Source organism: Carassius auratus, unplaced genomic scaffold (assembly GCF_003368295.1).
Source record: "Carassius auratus strain Wakin unplaced genomic scaffold, ASM336829v1 scaf_tig00046118, whole genome shotgun sequence".
Lineage (NCBI taxonomy): Eukaryota > Metazoa > Chordata > Actinopteri > Cypriniformes > Cyprinidae > Carassius > Carassius auratus.
The window spans coordinates 1-7500 of record NW_020526960.1 but is presented as its reverse complement, the minus strand read 5'-3'; the positions used below and the strand labels follow the sequence as shown (position 1 = coordinate 7500).

General features: G+C 35.9%; 3 non-coding genes across 3 annotated transcripts; all 3 read right to left on the bottom strand.

The window, feature by feature from the left end:
- Nucleotides 1–291: 291 nt before the first annotated feature.
- LOC113088346 (5S ribosomal RNA) lies at nt 292–412 on the bottom strand. Its single transcript, XR_003285934.1, has one exon. It is a non-coding gene; the product is annotated as a 5S ribosomal RNA (ribosomal RNA).
- A 367-nt stretch (nt 413–779) lies between these two features.
- LOC113088347 (5S ribosomal RNA) lies at nt 780–898 on the bottom strand. Its single transcript, XR_003285935.1, has one exon. It is a non-coding gene; the product is annotated as a 5S ribosomal RNA (ribosomal RNA).
- A 375-nt stretch (nt 899–1273) lies between these two features.
- On the bottom strand, nt 1274–1394 carry LOC113088348 (5S ribosomal RNA). The gene has a single exon (XR_003285936.1). It is a non-coding gene; the product is annotated as a 5S ribosomal RNA (ribosomal RNA).
- Nucleotides 1395–7500: the final 6106 nt, after the last annotated feature.

Here is a 7500-nt window from a genome sequence, read left to right as displayed (position 1 = left end):
AAACCCAAAAGCTTAAAGCACCTGGTATTCCTAGGCAGTCTCTCATCAAAGTACTAAACCAGACCTAAACCTGCTAAGATTCAGAGATCGGGCATTGACTCTTTTTTTTTTTTTTTTATGAAGATTATTATATAATTCGTGAAATTTTCCAAAAAGATTAAAGCACCTGGTATTCCCAAGCAACCTCCCATCCATGTACTAACCAGGCCCAAACCTGCTAATATTCAGAGATCGGGCATTGACTCTATTTTTTGGCAAAATTATTATATACTAAGTGAAAAATGTCCAAAAAGCTTACAGCACCCGGTATTCCCAGGCGGTCTCCCATCCATAGTACTAACCAGGCCCAAACCTGCTTAGCTTTCCGAGATCAGACGAGATCGGGCATAGCCAGGTTGGTATGGCCGTAAGCGAAGACTTGGTTGCAAAGAGAGGGCTATTTAAAGACCAGCCAATCTAATCGCCAGTACATTATATAAGTAGGAAAGAAAACCCAAAGCTTAAAGCACCTGGTATTCCTAGGCAGTCTCTCATCAAAGTACTAACCAGACCTAAACCTGCTAAGATCAGAGATCGGGCATTGACTCTTTTTTTTTTTTTAATGAAAGATTATTATATAATTCGTGAAAGTTCCCAAAAAAGATTAAAGCACCTGGTATTCCCAAGCAATCTCCCATCCATGTACTAACCAGGCCCAAAACCTGCTAATATTCAAGAGATCGGGCATTGACTCTATTTTTTGGCAAAATTATTATATACTAAGTGAAAAATGTCCCAAAAGCTTACAGCACCCCGGTATTCCCAGGCGGTCTCCCATCCAAGTACTAACCAGGCCCAAACCTGCTTAGCTTCCGAATCAGACGAGATCGGGCATAGCCAGGTTGGTATGGCCGTAAGCGAAGACTGCTGCAAAGAGAGGCTATTTAAAGACCAGCCATCTAATCGCCAGTACATTATATAAGTAGGAAAGAAACCCAAAGCTTAAAGCACCTGGTATTCCTAGGCCAGTCTCTCATCAAAGTACTAACCAGACCTAAAACCTGCTAAGATTCAGAGATCGGGCATTGACTCTTTTTTTTTTTTTTTTTTTTTTTTTTATGAAAGATTATTATATAATTCGTGAAATTTTCCAAAAAGATTAAAGCACCTGGTATTCCCAAGCAATCTCCCATCCATGTACTAACCAGGGCCCCAAACCTGCTAATATTCAGAGATCGGGCATTGACTCTATTTTTGGCAAAATTATTATATACTAAGTGAAAAATGTCCAAAAAGCTTACAGCTCCCGGTATTCCCAGGCGGTCTCCCATCCAAGTACTAACCAGGCCCAAACCTGCTTAGCTTCCGAGATTCAGACGAGATCGGGCATAGCCAGGTTTGGTATGGCCGTAAGCGAAGACTGCTGCAAAGAGAAGGGCTATTTAAAGACCAGCCAATCTAATCGCCAGTACATTATATAAGTAGGAAAGAAAACCCAAAAGCTTAAAGCACCTGGTATTCCTAGGCAGTCTCTCATCAAAGTACTAACCAGACCTAAACCTGCTAAGATTCAGAGATCGGGCATTGGACTCTTTTTTTTTTTTATGAAAGATTATTATATAATTCGTGAAATTTTCCAAAAAGATTAAAGCACCTGGTATTCCCAAGCAACCTCCCATCCATGTACTAACCAGGCCCAAACCTGCTAATTATTCAGAGATCGGGCATTGACTCTATTTTTTGGCAAAACTTATTATATTACTAAGTGAAAAATGTCCAAAAAGCTTACAGCACCCGGTATTCCCAGGCGGTCTCCCATCCAAGTTACTAACCAGGCCCAAAACCTGCTTAGCTTTCCGAGATCAGACGAGATCGGGCATAGCCTTTTTTTTTTTTTTTTTTATTAAGAAATTTCAATCAATAAAATACAATAGATTAAACACAATCAATAGAAATTACATAACATTGACTTTACACATCTCTACATTACACATCTTTCCTTTACATAGATAATTTTAAAAAAACTCTTCCACTTTCTGGCAAACTCCACATTAAATTCTTTAAAACACAACAGACTTTTGGGGTAAAAACATCATAAAAAGAGTCTAACATATTTACACCTTAAAGTAAACATACAGTCTTTTCAATATATAATTCTGTTTTTCTTTTAAACACACTCCAAACATCCAACACAATTTTTTCCTTTTTAGCCAAAGTTCTTCTGTCCCATATTGCACTTTTCATTAGCATTACACACAGATTAATGAAACTTTTGTTTTTACACTTTTTTTCCCAACCAAACATGACAACTCTGTTCCATTCCATTATATTTTCATCCCACTCCTCAGTCACATCTTTAATTAAACATTTACATTTCCTTAAAAAGACCTCCAACTCTCTACAATGTAAAACATATGTAAAATCCCCCTCTTCCTCTTCCTGGCACACTTACACAGAGCATTTTTCTTCCATTCCTATTTTATTTAAAATTACATCAGTAAAAAACCACTTTATGCCTTATAAATACTCCAAACATTCAATTTAGTTTCCACACATTTCCCCTGTCATGTTTTCTCCATATACACTCTTTTTTTAAATCTTTGAATTTCTTGCACCCAGTATCCATTTACAATCGGCTCTTTTAAAAACATCATCTCTAAAAGCACAATAAATCATTTTCACCAGTACATTCCTTAAAATCATACATTTTTTCCCCAAATTTCACCATGAATACATTTCTCTTTTGGCTCTCCTTCCATACTTTCTATTCTTTTTATCCACTCTTAGGTATTGCATTTTTAATGATTTCATATTTATTTTTTATTTCTTGTTCACTGTAATCCTCTTTTGCCTCCTCCATTGCATCTACAATAAATTGTGTCGGTAAAAACCCTTCTTTAAATTCATACAAAACATCTCTCACTCTTGTTATCCCCACATCCATCCATTTCTTTAAAAACAATTCTTTGTCTTGTTTTAAAATGTTTTGTTTAAAAACAGAGGTGATTTAAAATGTTTCTCTCCCATGTGGATCATACTCAACTTTGTCTAAAAATTTTCCCCATGCACTAAACATTTCCCTATAAAACTCTGGTAAGCACTCTGTCATCCAATTCTTGTTTTCATCCATAAAATTCCATCCCCCATGTTAAAATCCCCACATTTGTTTAAAAAATATCCATTGTCTTTTTCCATGCTGTTTTGTGACCATCATCTAGATATTTTTTTACTATTTTAATTCTTAAGCTATTTTTCTCTGTTCTACATCAATTAATCCCATCCCTCCTTTCCCTACTTCTCCTATTAATGTACTATATGCAATTCTTGACGGTTTACTATTCCATAAAAAATCTAAAAAACATTTTTTCAACCTTTTCTCCACCCACATTGGCATAGCAGTCACATATAAAACATACCACAACTTTGACACCATTAACACATTTAAAATTAAAACCTTCCCTTTTAAACTTAAAGTCCTCAATTTCCAAAAATTTAACCTTCTTTCAATTCCTCCTACTATTTCTTCCCACATTTTTTCTTTAACATTCCTTTCATCTTTTCCCATTAGAACACCTAAAATCCTTATTTCTTTTGTTTCTTTAAAATGAAAATAATCTGTTAAAACATTTACTCCTCCAAATCTCACATATGTTGTTTTTTCTTCATTTAACTTGCCTCCTGATCCCCTACAAAACATCTGTACTACTTCCATTACTTTATTAACACTCTCTATATCTTTAACTATTATTGTTGTATCATCTGCATATTGAAATATTTTTTCATTTCCCCACTTCCTTCAATGTTTATCCCTCTTATGTCTTCATCTATTTTAACAGCTAATCCCAATGGTTCTGCAACTAAAGAATATAAAAGCGCTGATAATGGACATCCTTGTCTTATTGATCTAGTAATTTTAAAACATTCTGTTAAAAAACCATTACACTGTATTCTTGTTATTGCTCCCCTATAAAATTGTAATCCACTTGACAAAATTTTCCCAAACCCGTACCTTCTTAAAATTCCAAATAAATATTCATGCTCCACTCTATCAAAGGCCTTTTCAAAATCCAAACTAATAACATATCCTTTTTTGTTTTTTCTTTCATATATCTTATCTATCTATTATACTTAAAGTTGTGTCGCTATATCTTTCCCTTTAACTCCATACACTTGATTTGTTTTAATTATGGTTGGCATTACCTCTTTCAATCTATTGGCTAAAACTTTTGTTAAAATTTTCAGATCTGTATTCAGCATTGTAATTGGTCTATAATTTTTTAGGTCTACTTTATCTCCTTTTCTTTTATATATCAACTTTATTATCCCATCCCCATTCTCTGATTCATTTCCTCTTTCTTAAAAATGTCTTCATATACTTCTTTTAAAATACTGGTTAAAAAATCTTTAAAAACGATATAAAATTCACTCCCCAAACCATCTATACCTGGACTTTTATTTTTGTTTAATTCACTTATTGCTCTTTTTATCTCTTCTTCTCTTATCTCTTCATCACACTCTTTTTTGTCTACTTCTCCTACTGTTGTTTTTATTTGATTTAGTAACTCCAATTTCTCTTCTTCCCTCAACCCCTCAGTACTAAACATTTTCATAATATGCTTTACTTCTTTTTAATATTTCCTCATTTGTTTCCACCACTACACCATTTTTCTCCTCTTATTTCTTAATCATTCCAGCTTTCCCTCTTATTTTTTCTAGATCAAAGAAAAACTTTGTACATTTTTCACCCTCCACAGTATATTTAGCTTTACTTCTTAGTCTTGCACCTTCATATTTTTTCTCTTCCATTTCTTTCAATATTCCCTCCAATTCTTTTATTTTTTGTATATCTTTCCCATTCTCATTTAATTCCTTTCCAATTTTTCTCTTATTTCTCTCTCCTTCTTCCTCTTACATATCTGTATTAATTTGCAATATTTTATTGTGAATTTTTTAACTAAATATTTAACATTTTCCCACCATATCCTTTTATCTTCACTGTACATTTCATTCTCCTTTTCTTTTTCAATAATTTCTTTAATACTTAAAACATACTCCTCATTCTTCAAAACCTCTACATTTAAAACCCATACACCCGGCCCTCTTTTCACTGAACTCCAGTCTACTTGCATAAAAATTGGTTTATGGTCACTTAAGCTTGATTCTTCATATTTAATGTTACCGATAAATCCTTCAATGTTCCTTGTACACAAAATAAAATCAATCCTTGTCTTACACATAAAATTCCCTACTAATTGCCTCCTTGAATATTCTTTCTTTTTTTCATTTCTTTCTCTCCATACATCAATCATATTATTTTCTTCCATTAATAATTTCAGTTCTTTTCTTCCTTTATCATTTTTAAAAACCATTCCCTCACCAATTTCTAATTTACTGAAAACGGTATTAAAATCACCCATCATAATAACTTCTTTATGCTTTTTTAAAAAATCTCTTAATACATTAAAATATTCCTTCTTTTCATTCTCTACAGTCGGTGCATGAATATTAACTACAATAACTTTTTTCTCCTCATACTCCATTTCAACCGCAATACATTTCCCATCTATGTCATTATATATTGTTTTACATGATACCCACAGTTTTCTTTTATTAAAAATTGCAACTCCTCTTCCCCAGCCTCCCATCACCATTGTTATAAAAAATCTCTCCACTCCACCTTTTCCTTATTTCAGTCATGTACTCTTCCCTCCAGTTAGTTTCTTGTAATAAAATCACATCCTCTCTTTTACACATTTCTTTCACTTTTTCAAATTTTCCTACATTTGAAAGCCCTCTAGCATTAAAAGTAACAATTCTTAAAGCATAAAACATATAAAAACATGCATAAAACCCATAAACTCAGTCCATCCCCTCCAAACCCTTTAGCAGCTCATACTTATTTGCACACTCAATACCATCTTCTTTAAGCACTCTTTTTCTTGCATTATCTAGATTGGTATTACCTTTACAGATCTTCTTCTTTTTGATGATTTCCCCTGCGTCTCCTCATTTTCTTGTCCTTGTTCACACTCTTTTGTAGCATCATTAATTTCTACTGCGTCCATCTCCTTTTGCACACTGTCCGTCACATCCATCGGTGTACATAAAATTCCCTCTGTTGTGCATCACTCAATACTTTATTCCTTTCATCATCCAGTTCACAGTATCCAAAGCATTTTGCAAGCTGTCAGTCAAATCCATCTGTGTCCAAATTCCCCCATCCTTGTGTTGTATAATCGGTTCGGTACACTCTTCTGTTGTTCTATATCCTTATTTAATTCCAGTCCTTCACCTCGTATCTTTCTCCATCGTCTCGCTGCTCGTTGTCTCTTTCATGCACCTGCCCGCCCACCTGCTGCTCCTCCTCCCTCCTCCTCACCCTGCATCCAACACTCACACTTATTTAAAACCAAATTGCACTCCGGGCACGTCACAGCATTGCAATTTCTCGCGAAATGGCCTCTCTCCTCGCATTTATGCACGTGAACTCCGGCAGTCCTTCACCACATGTCTGGGCTCATGCACAGCCGACAAGTCTTCACCTGATGGCTGTGCATCACCCGAAATATTGTGGACCCTCTGCCGTTTCTATTTTTTGTGCTGTAAGGGAGGGAGGCCACCTCCTTGGGGAACCGCGCCTTTTACATATCTTGTCCCATCCTCAATGCTGGTGCCCGGATAAACACGCCGCTTTATTTTTGAAATTGGGAAACCCCCCAAACCTCCAGTTTATTTAAAATCTCTTCATCAGCAAGGTAGACGGGCAGATGCATGAAAGAGACAACATAATCTCTGTTTTGCAGTTTTTTTTATCTCACAGTTCACTCCTTTATTAACAATCCCTCAGTCAGTTCATCACAGTTTCTTCTTTTTCCATTGTCAGTTCATATTCCTTTCCTTGTCTTGGCCTTAGTGCTAAGATTCCCCATATCCACATTTGTCCGTCACCGCTTTAATAATATCCACAGCCTCACCTCACTTACATTCTCCACATTCACAATCACAGTTGCCTCCTTTTAAGTATTTCCTTTCACCAAATTTATCTCTTGCATCTTGATTTTTACCGTGTCCTGCTCGTTGTCGATACTCCAGTCCAGTGTCGTTTGCCATGCGTCTCTCTCCAGCCAGTCCAGTGTCGTTTGCCATGCGTCTCTCTCCAGCCAGTCCAGTGTCGTTTGCCATGCGTCTCTCTCCAGCCAGTCCAGTGTCGTTTGCCATGCGTCTCTCTCCAGCCAGTCCAGTGTCGTTTGCCATGCGTGTCTCTCCAGCCAGTCCAGTGTCGTTTGCCATGCGTGTCTCTCCAGCCAGTCCAGTGTCGTTTGCCAATAATCCATCCATTGTAACAAAACACAAACAAAAAATTAACCACCCTCCAGCCAGCAAGATGCCGCTGTTAGGTGGTTTAAAACTGAAAAAACCACACAAAAAATAAACTAAAAGTCCAAAAAAAACTCTCAAAACAAACACTAACAGAAAAAACAAAATGGAGGAGAGCCTTCCTCTCCAAACTGCAGCCAACAC